The following is a 15,203-nucleotide window of genomic DNA, read 5'->3' as shown; positions in this document are numbered from 1 at the left end:
GTAATGGATGGAAATTTAAAAAATTCCTAATTCCCATTTGTTTTTTTTTGTTTGATCGTGTATACTGCCTATTACCATGAGACTCCTGGCATTTATGTTTTAAGGATAAAATTACCGTGTTACATATATCGTATTCGAATGTGCTTAATCGATCAAATATTTTTTCGTATGCATCGAATCTCAAAAGACACGTCGCGTTTCTCTTTACCTTCCATCGTTAATTTCCGATTCGATTAGCAATTATTATTAAAGATAGAATTACATTTGCACCGTTTAATCGTTTACATATAAAAGTATATCGATAGAATGTAAATGTAATGAATACGTTTCATTACAAACGTATTAAATAAAATTGAATTGGAAAAAAGGATGAATAATTTGGAAAGGGGTAGTTGTTTTGGTGCATCTTGAATCGCATGCAGTACATTAGCTTATAATTACAACATCAGTGAGGGACGTATTAAATAGTTTCGATTCCCAGTAGAGATCCCGAAAGTCGAGGGACGTGAGTTTGCGATTCCAGGAGATGGTTCAGAAGTTGCAAATTTTACCGACTAAAGAGGAGTTCCAACGTGGTGCGTCAAGACGCAAGATCCTCTTAACGATAGTTACTGCGTAATCCACGCCCCGAAGTCGCCCTCAATCAGAAACACGCAACCAATATATCGACCTCCCGAGCCATTGGCTCGAAGATATCCTGCTCCCTTTCCCCTCTCACTTTTACAGTTTACACAGATACTCGAGCGTTGTATAAAAACATATATAGAAAGATTCTAGTTCCATCAGCAGGTTGAACCATAGTCGTTTCTACCGATTCACAGAATTCTTTCTAGAAAAATTCTGAAGAAACGAGAGGAAAGAAGGAGTATTACTAAGAAGAGGGCAACTAGATTTTGTCTTTCTATGATTCCATCTTGGCAAGACTGTGCGGTGGAAGAAAGAGAAGGAATAAGAGGTGGTAGGAGGAGGTTGGCTCTGCCGGAAGACAGAAGCAGGGCTTTTCGAGGGTGCCTGGATCTACGCTGCACCTCTCAGCCAGTAATTGAATAACGTGTCTCGAGGTTCAGCCGGGATCCAGATACCGTGATATAGGGGGATATAACTCTTACCTGCACACCTCGCCAACTCCAATTTCCTACTTTTTCTTCGTTTTTTTTTTCTCTTCTGTCGCTTCTTTTACTCTCCGAACTGTCTCTCCTTTCTCTTCATTCGGATACACGGTGAAAGATTGCTCCAAGAATGGCGTCGAACCGTTTTAGTTTAGGACTCGACCGTTTAGCTTCCGATCGTCTCCTGAGAACAGCTAAATCCAACGATTCTTGTACGATCGTGTAAGCCAGTATCTCATTTTACCTCGAAGGAAATAAACGACTAAAATACACGTGTACGTGTCTGCTGCGTGAATCAAGTTAGTGCGTATATTCTTTGCTCTCTTAAAATCAATTGTAGACTAAAAAGTTTTCGTCGATGTTCGAAAGAAAAAAAACCTATCCCCGAAACTACACGCGTGTTACTCATTTGTATTTAATAACTCAGTGTATCTCTATTTCGCTTTCTCCATATCACCAATAGTTTCATCGATACTCTGTCAACTATTCACAGTCCAGAGTTCGATAGTTCTCAAGTATCATCGACTCGTTGTCGACAGATCGTTATCGATAGTCTACCGTCTATGTCTCTCTGACCAGAGAGACAATGGCACACTCACCGTCAGCATTGCGGTGTAGTATGCTTTTAGACAAGGACTTATTTCATTAGCGTTCAATGTAGTACTACCTTTCTCTTGTTGTTTTTCAAACGAGAATGGAAGGTGTCACGAGGAGAGAGAAAGAAAATAGTATAAGCGTTAATGCTTTTCTCCAGGTTTCTGGGGATAGATAGAAAGAAACAAAGAAAGGGTGCCAATAAAAAGGGATAGTAAAAAAAAGGAAAAAAGATGGGTCAGAAGAAAGTTCTGCAGGTCGGTCAATGACTTTATAAATCCAAGGATTTTCGTCGCATCGATAATTCCAACGTTATCTTTCTAAAAAAAAAAAAAAAAAGACAAGGATATAATATTATTAAATTATCCAAGATAATCGAAGAATATTTCTAGGTGACTCTGGAAAGTATATTTTTCGATTGAATTTCAAAATTATACGTACGTTCTCCGGGTTGCTAGTAAAGGTACCGCGTTACCATGATTGTCTTAGAGTATTATCGGTCGAATCCAAGAAAAGTCTATGTATTTCTTGCATTCGATGCGACGTAAAATTCAAAGTGAGAGAAGGCACGTGGAAAAATAGAAAAAGAAAGGGGCGGAAAAAAAAGGAAAGGAATAAAAGAAGGGATCGCAGGACGCAAAGAAGAACACTCGGTAGAGTTTCAGAAGGTGCGGGGAAACAATCTTGAATACGATCGAAGCGATATGAGAGAACCGAATGAGGACGATGGTGGCGGGTGAGCACGTAAGAGATCTCGGGCCATGGCATTCGGTAGAGAGTAAAGAAAGAGGGCAACGGAAAATGTAGTCTAGAAACTTTATCCACTTTGCATGCTGATGGTCACAGATTCGGAAAGACAAAATGGCGTGGCTCATGGGGGCGGGTAGGGTAAAGGGATGAAGGCTGGAGAAAGGTATGGGTACAGGGGTTGGGATTGGGGTTGGGGTTGAGGTTGAGGCTGAGGCTGAGGCTGAGGCTGAGGCTGAGAAGGTAGATCGCGATTCAGCGAGAATCGATTCCCTTTGTGCTTCGCCGCCGGCAGCGACGCCACGAGACTGTCTTTGCTAGCTAGCACTGTATCTCTCCTCTCCAAACTTTGTAGCCAATTTACGAGCGACCAAGTCAGCGCCCTTCGATTTTACGCTAATCCGATGCCGATGTCGATGTCGTCGTTGTCGTCGTACCGTAGACACCAGGCGAACCTTCTTTTAGAAAAGGGGCTGTTCTGCTGCCGGTCGGCTGAACGGAATTTCATTTTTTTTACCTTCCTCTTTCGGCTCACTCGTCAGGTTTCTTTCGAGCTAACTGCTTTACTCTTCTTATACTTCTTATATATTATCCTTCATCGTTTCTTTATACTTTTTCTCTCTCTCTCATCTTCCTTTTCGTTCTTCTTATTCATTACCCTTCTGCCTGTTTCCTTTTTTACTTGTCTCCATTTCTGCTCGTCTTTTATCTACATCATCCTTCTTCTCTCCTCTTCTCTTCTCTTTAGTTCCCTCTTCTCTTCGATTTCTCTCTCGTAACTTAACCTTGACAAGTAACCACAGTCGTTCGGGAAGGTAATGGGGTTTACCAGATAGAACCGCCGGTTGGTTTCCTCCGGTGCGGCCGATCGAATTACAGAATTAAGTTCAGTCGTAGCAGAATAACGACAAAACCTCTTTTCTTTCTCTCTTTTTTATTTGCTACTAAATTTTCTTTTTTTCTAATGATTTATCTATCTTCATCTATCTGTATATCGTTATTATCTACTTCGACTGCAAAGGATTAATATTGAAATTTATTTAATATCCTAACTCGAATTATAATATAGATAAATAACGTGTGTATAATGCTTAATTTAAAAGTAACAAATTTAAGAGATATTTTGTGAAATATTTGAACAGATGATTCGGAAAAGTTTGAAAAACATCAATGAAGACGACCGGATATTGTGAAAGAAAAGAACAAGTTTTTTTTTACCAGATGTCGAGATATTTTCGCTTCCCTTTGGTTCTTCGAAACTGGCTTTAAACGATCGAAAGAAATTGAAATTCCTAGGAAGAAAAATGCGCGAAAATCTGAACAGTGCGCATGCTGGATCACGTGAGTCGACTGTCATCCCAGTGATTGGACGTCCGTCAGTCATCAAGAATGGAATGCGCTATTTCCGAAGGTTCCTATCCGATGTTTCGTAAGGGCGGAAAAGTTCATTAATTTTCGACAATGACGTGTCATTTCCTCTTTCCACAAAGTACTACAGTTACTTCGACATTCCTTCAAAGCTAAGACGCTACATGAGAGCTGCAATACTGCGTTCGTTTTTTGAACGTAAGCATTGGAACATTTTAACAAATTCCCAATCAATGTGTGATCATCTTTAGATTTATAAGTAATAAATGCAATATGGTGTAAAATTTCTTTCAAAGTCATAGTAATCGATGTTAATTAAAGCGAATAGACGAAGATACGAGAGTTATCCGATTATATAGGATAAGGATTGGTAAGTGTACCCTGACACCCATCTCTGCATGACCGCAAGTACATTTGGGGATCGTAGAAGCTGCAGTAGCAGCAGCAGCAACAGCAACAGCAACAGTAGCAGCCAAGCGTATGTACGCCGTAAACGATCGTGTCGATGACGGGGTTGCTGGAGAGATTGTATGCTCGAGTAAATCCGTAGATTGTAAATGCATCTGCGTTCTCTATATGTGGACTTGTAAACAATACGTCCACGGGAAACAATGTTCGTGGTGGAATCATGAAACTATAATCTATGTGATCGGAACCTTGTAGCTCCCTCTATCTCTTCCTCGCTCTCACACTCTCTCTCTCTCTCTCTCTCTCTCTCTCTCTCTCTCTCTCTCTGTATTCTTGGTATTCGAACCTATCAGAGAGTGTAGCACCTTTGTACATCAAACCTGCCAGAATGAGACGAACAATAATGCTACGATGCTACGAGGATTTCCATGAGGAAAATTGCAACTAATGATGAATCTCGGAAGTTCCGCTAACAAGTGTGGAAAAGTAACGGAAACCTATGAGAAACGTGCTATGGTGGATAGATCCTTTTCACTGGGGATATCCCACGAAATTCGATCGCGAATATTTGGATTCTGCTTTGTATAAACTCTTCCCCTTACCTCCTTCTGAATCTCCCTTTGTCTCTGACTCGCTGTTTCTGCTTTTGATCCTTATCTTCTTCCGTCATACGTGTCTCATTGTTTCATACTGTTCGCTTGCTTTGATATACGCGCAAATACGTAGGTTTGTACATACGACTGCTCGTCGGTCACGTACGATCACGGCTGAATCGCAAATTTATCGCTATTTCGAAGGAATTAATTTGTCAAATAGGAATTTGTCGTGCGGAAGGAATCTTCTCTGTTATCGATCGGAATTACTAATGAGATAGTTGCCTTTGCGGAGGCTAAACCATTTGTACGTATCTAACCAGTATATCTCTCCTTTACCACAAACTCTTCCTCTTCCTTCTTTTCTTCCTCTCTTTGATCCCATTCTCTTCACATAATTTACTATGATCCACTTTAAATAAAGCCCCATTAAACAATTTGTCTCGATACATAAAATAGTTATTTAGTATCTATTAATAGTAACTTGAGTTAAGTTAAGTTCGTTTTCCTTAAACTCATATCAACTTAATTTGTATTTTATGAATGAGCTTGCCATTTAGGAAATTGAGAAAAAGGTGAAGAGAGTTAAAGAAAGAGAGAGAGAGAGAAAGAAAGAAGGGAAGGAAGAAAGAACAGAAAATAAAAGTTATTGAAAAGAAAAACAAGATGAAGAACGACTAGCAAACAGTCCCACGAACGAGAGTCAGGATTTTAAGTCCGCTTCTGTCTCATTATTTGCTACACGCTCATTAACATAACATCAATTAACATCAAACATTTTAAAACTCAATTTCACAAATGTAGAATCGCATATTTCGTCCTGGCTCTTTCTGAGCGTTATAGAAGAGTTCTTTCAATCCGCTCATACACAGTGTGCTGTACGTCTTTTTCTTTTTTTCCCTCTCATATTTCTAGTTGTGTTATTCATACCCACCCTCCTCATCCAGCTCTCATGCACTCGCAGTCCACTAGAGAATCGCTAAAGTGTAATTAGTCTATCCACGTGCAATAAGGCACGTATTAAGAATAAAACGTTTATTCTTACGCAGGAATTCTGTTTTCTTTTCTTTTTTTCTTGCAAAAATTGTTCGCTACTTCAACAGGACGGAAAAATGAGTTATTTTTTTGCACAAACACATTAACATAAGATATTTTTCTCTCGAATTCGAGCGAAATTTCATATATTATATAAAATAATATCATTGATAATATGTTTCGAGCTTGCATTTTTTAAATCAGTAATATCTTTTACATTTGACGTGTAATTCGCGGTAAAAATATAGGAAAAACATTTTTCTCAGAAATTCTGTTTTGTTATTTAAGCTGTTCGAGTATACTCTCTTCTTCGTACGCGCTGCCTCAAATAATGTTGTAATTATGCGTCTAATTAGAAAGTTCCTTAGTAACTTAATTTGTGGAAGCACTTGCCAAGTATGTCTCGTCTATCGTTTCTCCGAGAGAAGGAGGTCACATTACATGAACATAATTAGGTCGAGGATAGATAAAGGAAGCTGCAGAGAGAGAGAGAGAGAGACACAGACAGAAAGGAGGGGGTGGGAGAGACAGAACAAGAAAGACGAAAGGATCATAAAAACATATAATCATTATTAAATTACTTTGTTATAGGTTGGTTTATTTGAAAGCATGTTAAAACTATCTAATGAAATTGAAAAAATGTATCTACAAGCTTAAGATTCTAAGATAAAAATAAAACGTTGCTCGATAAGCCGCGAAATGTCTTCACCCATTTATGGCTTTGATCAACGGGTATAAGAAAAATAAAGTAGAAGGTGAGATCTTATTTTTAAGGATGCAAAATATAGTCATGATTTTAAAAACGTAGACGTTCTCTATCCTTAGAACTAGATCTTTTGTTCATTCGAAATCTGACTTAATCTGTGTTGTCGTAAAGACCGGATTTGGAAATGAAATTATTGCGTGTGCGTATTGCTCGTTCATAGGAATCTATAATGGTGGAATTAAATTGGTTTCCCGAGAGCAGCTCGATTGATTCAGTAAAACGAAGCACTAATCAAAATTAATTTCTATTATTTCGTTAACGATACCGAATTTTGCTGTGGTCCTCGTCACATTTACAGGCTCGATTTGTTGCGAATTAAAGATAATTAAAAACTCTCATTACTTGCGAAAAAGTAAATGAAAATCTATGATTTCGATGAAAGGATCGCCCTTCTTTTGAATGTTCATATAGAATTATGTAAAAAATTAGATGAAAAATTAGTTTTTATTTTTTTCTTGTCAGAGCGAAAACACGTTCAACGTAAAGCTAAGAAAATATTCGTCAGTTTTTTAACAAAGCATCAAACGTTGTTTGATCGATCGACAAAAGTTACGTAAATCCTTTTATTTGAAAGGAAGCATGATTCCATCTGGTGATGGAGAAAAGGGGAGAGGGAAAAAAGGATGAGTCGGGAAGGAGGAAGGAGGGATGATGGGGGTTATTCGTCGATTCACAAAAGTTCGTACAATACGCGAAGCTTTCCTTGTCTAGCTTCCATCGTTTCTCGGAAAGTTACACGCTCATCGATGCGAAACACGATGGTGGTGATGCACGTTACGCAACGAAGTAACGAAGGAAAGAGCGAGATGGTAGAGAATCGGGGAGGATGAAAGAGAAAGAGACAAGGACTAGGAGGAGGGTGCGAGTGGCGAGAGAAACGCAGAGGTAGGCTAGGCAGAGACTTCATTATAACCTCATCACTTCCCAGCGAGTGCATTCGAATTGAAAAACGCGCAGGCTTGTTTTGAAGCACGGTTACCGTGACAACGGGGGTGCGCGCGCGCCCTAGAGAGCACGTATACAGGCAGGCAGGCAGGCAGGCAAGGCAGGCAAATAGGAAGGAGGGCAAGCACGCACGCAGGTACGCACGCAGGTACCCACGCAGGTACCCACGCAGGCACGCACGCAGGTACGCACGCACACGTTTCTCTCTCCTCCGCGTGACTCTCGGTCTTGGAGGTATGTGCTGGTCGGGCGCACGTTCGCGTTTTCTCTTAACGTCCGTGTGAGATCGGCAAAACAGGAGAGGAGATAGAGGATGGATTCGTCGAGTCGACGTGGGGTGAGGTTGCTCCGAGAGGGTATAGGCGAGGGTATAGGCGAGGGTGGAGGCGAGGGTATCGGCAAAGCAGTCACTATGACAACGGTGATAGGCGAGGTGTTAGTGCGCATCCGTGACCACGCCTACGTCACGACGCTGTGACGTCAGAGCGTCGAGCGTAGCGCGCGCGCGAAACCGAGAGAGGGGTAGCTACCGCCTGTTGCTACATCCCTTAGACCGGCATCATCCCTTCTCTCCGAGGTAGCACCCTCCTTTGCACTCGCTCGTTCTCTCTCTCTCTTTCCCGTTCTCTTTGACGCTTCGGCTCGATGCTCGGCTCAGCTCGGCCGTGGCCTCCGGTTCGTTATGAGATCTCCTCTCTACCCTACCACCAGTGAACATTCGCGAGAGAGTGGGCGCGAGCCTCCTACCAAAACTTTCTCTATCTCCCTCTCCCTTAGAAAGGCGCACACGAGAGAACCCGTTTCCCTCTCGCGCGCACGTTTGCCAGCCAGTAGCGATCCCCACGGCCACGACCGCGAGCCGAGACGAGCGTACAGCCACCGACTACGAGTCGGTTCCTTGCCAGTCATCTCTATCCGACTACACGGCACGCCGCGCTCGCGCGCGCGCTTTTACCCTTATTCTTATATATTACTTCGCGTCAGCATTATACGAATGAACCGTTAACTCAATAAAACCTTTCTCTCTATATATATACACACATATATTTATATATATATATATATATATATACATATATATATGTATATACATACACATATATTATATGTATATATATATACATACACATAGATAAATTAATTCTTTCGAGGAATATTATACCGTGTGTCGTCGTCAAGAACAAGTTTTTCGCGTTCATATTTTGGGACAGTACGGAAAACGCGTGGACATAAAATATATGTATATATCTGTACACATATATAGAGTGTTGGCGGGAAGATTTGGAACGAAGAGGACATTGCACCGATGTACTATTGCAACATCCTCTGAATTACGAAGGACCTAGTGGAAACGGATCTTTGTCGCTCGTCCTACCCTATACTCAAGAGAGGACAATAAATAACGTGCCTGCCTCTCGTTCTATCTCTCTACCTTTATATATATATATATATCTTTGCCTTTCACTCTTTCTCTCCTTATCTTTCTGTATCAAGAAACTCCGGTACAGAACTACTGGAGACGGCGCAGAGCGTGGCTTCTCGCCCAGCTGGACTGCGAATTCGGTCTATGGATCATAGGTTAGATATCATTTCTTCTTTTCTTTTGTTATACTTTAACGCTAGAGGATCACTGTTAAAATAACAGTCAAGAAAATAAAAAAGGAAAAGATATAATGCGCGTGGGGGTGTGAAATGTAGGAATACGCGAACTCGTTGGTGCACGCACACGTGACAAGTTCGGTCTCTTCGACGTGCTTAGCGCGTGCGGCTCTAACCTGTTGCCGCTACTCTCTCTCTACTCCATGAAGAAGTTTTCAGAGCCGGTAATCGAAGCTCCCAAGGATACCTATAAACTTATAATATTTCTCTTTGTTATTCGTTTCATCCAAAACGATATCTCTCACAACTATCGTTACATTTCAGTGACGTTGTTTAACAGTTTAAAAAAGTGACGTGTACATATCTTTAAAATAATCATTGTACCGCAGTATCCGCATATAAACCGCAGGTTTATCGACGTCATGACATTTGTCAGAAACTTATTTTTTAATTTAACTCTATAATTCTTGAAGAAAAATGTAGTCTCTTCATTTTAGCCTCTTATTGTTTTTCCTTTTTAAAGTTGTTTTCGGAACTATATTTCATTTATGTATGTAAAATGTGTTAAAAGCCGAATCTATGCTATGTTTCTTTGTAAATATCGATTTTAAAGTAATTATTAGGAAAATCTTTATCACAGAGTACGGAAAGTATTCTTTTTATTGATGTTCCTGTTCTCTGCGACTACTTAATCATCTTAAAGGAGCTTATATTTCCATATTCTATTAGATTCCTCCACGCTGATTACTTCTTTCAAATATACTAGTTAATGATAAATTAAGTAGTCAAAGTTATAAGCTTTTGTATATTCATAGATCAATTATATTCAGCTCAAGCGTCTATGATAGTTTGCAAGTACGTCGATAATTTGGGAAGGTGGAAGTACATTAGTCAGAAATAATAACGATCAAGGAAGCGTAATATATTTGCATGATCACCATTTGTCCTTATTTCGTGATAATGTATCTGTAAATTTGTTGAGTGCGCGTGTGTTACTTTAGTAGGATGCTATAGGTCTAACGACGATAAAGCGCTGCAAGAAAGGTAGAAAAAGAGATGGTACGCGTAAAAAGTGGGGAACGGGGAGGGATTTGGGGGAGGTCGTCGCGTCGTTCGATGTAAGATATATATCTTCGTACTAGGCTGCGTGACCGGAATCCTAAGGAGGTTAAAGTTAGATTTGTAACGTATTTTTCGCTGATGTGGAAATACCTATCGACTAGAAGCTCGTGCCGCGTTCACCGACGTTTCGTAATTTCCGCTCGCCTCTATCCTTTTTCGATTGACGTGGATGGAAGCTAAGATTTACGTTGGGAGTACCAAACGGGTAAAAGGCAACGCGGTGGTATATGCGACACAAATACACATGAAAGGCCAATAAAGGCGAACACGCGTTTATAGACGTGAGCCTGTGCGCGTATTACGAAGGGAGCCCTTTAAAACCCTCCAAAAGTGCGAGGCAGGAATAAGAATATCCTTTTGTATTCTGAATCGCCTCTATTGGTTGCGGAACGTCATTTTTCATCACAACAATGCACACCTGCCCGCTTCGAATATCGTTCATCGGCGGATAATATTGGAATTTATGTATATCTTCGAAAATAATCTTCGATATTTATCTCGATGGAGACCCTTTCGCGTCAATTTTCGTACTGACACCCTCTCTATGCGGGATCATCTACTGTAAGACTGATGACGACGATCGTGCCTACTCCTAATTTCTTTTCGTATTCCGTTGAATTTCTGATGACTCTTTCTCTTCCTCTATCTTTTTTGAATTTTTTAAGCGCTGATCGTTGCGCCGTTTCGCGAGCTTTATATTATTTCGTTATACAATTTTCTCATCGACTCTCTTTCTATACTCTCGCATTTCCCCCGAGCGTTTGTTTGACGTATTTTCGTCGTTTCTTCGAAAGTTTATCCAGCGGTGTGTTCTCCCAGCGGTGTTGCATTTGTCGGGATGCAACATGATACTGAACAAGATAAATGAGAAGCCTGCTTCTCCACTTTATACTGTAGTGAGGCAGAAAACGTTGAAATATAGAATGCAAAAACGACAGGCTTATCGGTTGAAAACATCGAAAACATCATCCTTTACCCCTACTTCAATCTTGCACAATTTATTTCTACAGTTTCCCCTTTCTCTTTCTTTAATGTAACAAGATACATTAATATGCAAAAATGTTGCATCTTTTTGAAAAGTATAGCTGGTCACTATTGGTCACTGTTTTCCGTTAACAATATGAACGTTACAACTTTCTAGATAAAAAATTGATCATACATCGAAATGAATGAATAAGAAACAGAGTTATAAAAACTAAATGAAAAGATCAAAACGAGCGTTAGCCGCGTGTTGATGTTGTAAAAAAAAAAAAACATGATCAGGAATTGTTCTAGTGATGTCTATGAGTAGTAGTTCGAAACGTTGCTAGGAGCACTTTGCCTTTCGCAAAGACCTGAGAATGTAGGTGATGTTCGTGGCCTTTAATGAAATTCTAGCTTCTGACAGTGCGAAGGAGACTCGACTGGGCGAACATATGCTGTCTGATACATTATATATCTTCACCTATGTAGGGTATATAAACGGTGTCCTACTCAGGTATAATGCATTACGGCGCTCCGTTGTGCCAGGATACAGGGAGCGTGCACGGTGCATTGCCAGAGAATGGAGTAGGCACTATACATACCAGAACCAGACTGAATTATACTCCGTTATGGTTGTAGCCCCTATAGGCAGGCACTGCTTACTCGAAGAGAGTTTCTATATCGTATCAACCGCTACTCGATATATCCAATAGGCCTAGCCGTGTTACCCTCCTTGTAACTTAATCGCTGAGGCGTTATTCCTCGTTTATTCGGGAATTCCACTAAATGAATACTGACTCGATTATTTGGATAGTTTATCTTTAACGAGTATATATATTTTTAACACAATCTTTCACTTTTACCAAATACTTATTGATTCAAATAATCTTTTGTTTATTATTTTTATATAAATGCTGTATATTAATGATTTTTTTCTCTTTTGATTTCAGGTAAGTCTACTTACAACTCAGCATTAAAATATTCAACGCAAACCTGTAAGTTTAAAAATCCTTTTATACTGAATGTTACGTTTGTGTGATAGTCTTATGTTAGTATTAAAAAAAAAAAATGTTAGTACAAGTAGAGGGGAAGAAAGGCAATTCGCTTTGCAATAAAAATGTAAATTAACGCGAATACACGTGAACAGTACAGAGGGTTAATCTTCGCGGGTAGGTGTAGAGGGATGACGCCGTGGTAGCTTGAATAAACAAACTGAACTTTGTGGCCCCGGTGACACCTTCTCTCTTTCGTTTTCATCAGCCGCGAGTAGTGCACGGTCCAAAGGACGTTGTTATGACTGCTAATGGAAAACTATCCAATTCAAAGAACAAAGTAAAGTAACGAGTTACTTTGCAGCTCAATAAATCCAACGAGAAGAAGGTAAGATCTCTAGAAAGTTTAATATTAGAAATAGGAATGATTGTACTAAATTATCTCCTTCGTTTTTCGAAACGTTCAAATATACGCAAAACCAACAGAAAAAAGTGCATTTTTATCCACCTAATTTTTTATATTCCCACGTACGTATCGTTTCGCTATTAGTCACGCTTATAGTCATATATAGGGGAAAGTCTGCTAATGTCGGACACCTAAAATTTTCAGGAGATAAATTAAAAACTATTTCGAAAAATGTAACTTTGTTTATTAATTATTTAAGTCAACAAACTTTAGAATCAATATAAATTAACAAAAATGCAATTTCTGCATAATCATATTTAAAAACAAAAATTAAACTATGGTGTAAAAAAATACAATTGCTTGTAGTGGCACCTAGTACCGGACAGATTTCACTTCGAACCACTAGCACCGGACATTTTTTATACATTCCGCATCGATCACATTTATGGTAGATTTCTGAACATTCAGAAATATCTGCACATGCTTCATAAACCCACCCATGGCAGCTGGAGCACTGTATCCAGTCTTCGTCGTAGTCCGCTAAGCACACTACACAAGTAGTTTTTCCAACCTTATCTGGATTCGAGCTCATCGATGGTCTGGCATTGCTGATTTGTTCTGCATCGCAGATCGTAAATGGCTAAAGCTAGGTTATGCCTAAGCTAAGCCTAAGCCTAAGCTGTGACCAGCTAAGGCTAAATCAGTGTCAAACACTGAAACCTCTCCGCTGAAGCCCGTTGCGTTTTTATGCAACAAATACAACTATTTACCGAAATCGACCGCTCCTGATGTTATCTTGCCGCTCCTGATGTCACTGATAAATTAGCTCATATGACCATGTACCACTACGCCCCCTTCCCCCTCCGTACCCTTTTCACCCGTTTTTGTATCGTTCACGTTGTCATTTTTTATGATAATATGAGTGTCCGGCGCTAGGTGTCGTCCGGCGTTACGAGACTTCCCCCTAATAATTAATTTCTTGTTTTTATTTGTAATATTTATTTATGTATTTTATATTTTATAACGTTTTAATAAAGTGCACTTATAAATTTTGTGTTTATTATTATTTACATTTTTGCCTGATTTTTAATTATAGTATAACGGTGATACCGTCTATGCGGGATAAAAATGAAACACCTTATATATATAAAAGTGACAATATTTTTTACTAAGATGAGATAAATGCTATGCGAAAAATATTTCGCAACAAATTATTTTTAAATTAATGAAAAGGATAAAGAAAAAAAGAAACGGAATTTGTCGATACCGCTGTTGCTGCTGCACACAAAAAAATAAAAAAGAAATAATAATAGAAGAAGGAAAATAAAATAAAATAAGTAAAATCGCGAGGTAACCGTTTGATCTCGAAATTTCTCTGTCCCGAGCAACATTATCCGGCAATTAGTAAGACCTTGCTCGTATTCGAGTACCTACATCCGTCCCTCTGGAAGGCTCCGGACTTTTGAAGCTTAAGTCTCGGGAGAGAGATTTAAATTTCAAAATTTCAATCTGGTTTGCAAATCTGCTCGTCTCCGGACTCGCGCTGGCTCGCGCGCCTGCTCCCGCACTTCCGGCTTCGCTTGGATACCGGCAGATTGCACCGGGACGACATCAAAAGTCTTTTACGTCGTGCCAGCTTTTTTCTTCCCTTTCGTTCGTTCGCTCGTTCGTTCCTTCCTTCCTTCCTTCCTTCCTTCCTTCTTTCTTTCTTTCCTTCTTTTTTTATCTCCCTTATCTTCTTCGTATCCTCTCTTCCCGATTCCATCTGCAGCAAACACCACCTCTCTTACTACTTGCCTTCCAAATACTCATTCCGTAAAGTTACCCAATTGAAAACACAAGCGACGCGCATTCCACTGTGCAGAAGCGAAAAAATTGAGTTTTTCTATTTTTCTTTTTTTTTCAGGTGAGTACATTAAACAATCAATGTCATCTTAAATAGTCGTTTTTTAGCATGTCAGAAACGTTTTTTTTTAAATCAAATGTTACGATTCACTGAACGATTATGCACGCGTACGGAAATAAACCGTGAGAGAAGAATGAAACGTGGGTTAATAAGAGAATAAGATTCTTCTTCTTCTTCTTCTTTTGAAGAGAAGTTTTGGTAGGGTAAAAGCTCTCTTCGTTACTCTCTTCGTATCACGAAGAAGAAGAAGAAGAAGAAGAAAGTTCCGGAACGTTGGGTAGGTACAGTAAATATGTCACTTCCGCGATTGGATAGCAGCCGTGCTAACACACGGCAAATAAGTCAACTTCTCCTCTTCCTTCCGTTTCCCTCGTCTTCCGGAAGTTGGTTCTTCCTTGACGACTTGGCAGCGTAATTACTTTACGAGATATTACGGCGCGGTTCTCCTCTCACCCTCAACTACGAGAATGTCCGGATACTCATTGGAGGTTCGTGAATGGAGCTTGTCCGTCGTCAGTCAAGCGGCAGGGTGAGACTAGAGAAAGCTAAAACGAACAAATAGAAAAGGATAAAAGAATAAAAGAGAGAGAGAGAGAGAGAGAGAGAGAGAGAGAGAGAGAGAGAGAGAGAGAGAAAGAGATGCCGAGACA

The 15,203-nt window shown here is 39.8% G+C and overlaps 1 protein-coding gene across 10 annotated transcripts in view; it reads left to right on the top strand.

Annotated features, from left to right (window-relative positions):
- LOC106785468 (CUGBP Elav-like family member 4) overlaps positions 1-15,203 on the top strand; it is a 490,380-nt gene that overhangs the window by 268,824 nt on the left and 206,353 nt on the right. The window contains exon 1 of one of the 10 annotated variants that reach the window (XM_014745977.1): positions 8,687-9,143. The exons of 8 other annotated variants lie outside the window; for them this stretch is intronic. The gene's annotated coding sequence lies outside the window, so the exon portion shown is untranslated. Of the gene's footprint in view, positions 1-8,686; positions 9,144-15,203 lie in introns of those variants that run through there. One more of the 10 variants, XM_014745981.1, reaches the window with a different exon arrangement.

Source organism: Polistes canadensis, unplaced genomic scaffold (assembly GCF_001313835.1).
Source record: "Polistes canadensis isolate GaletaPanama2010 unplaced genomic scaffold, ASM131383v1 scaffold_51, whole genome shotgun sequence".
Taxonomy (NCBI): Eukaryota; Metazoa; Arthropoda; class Insecta; order Hymenoptera; family Vespidae; genus Polistes; species Polistes canadensis.
Note: the sequence above shows the minus strand (reverse complement) of the source record. Positions and strands in the feature narration are given on the sequence as shown.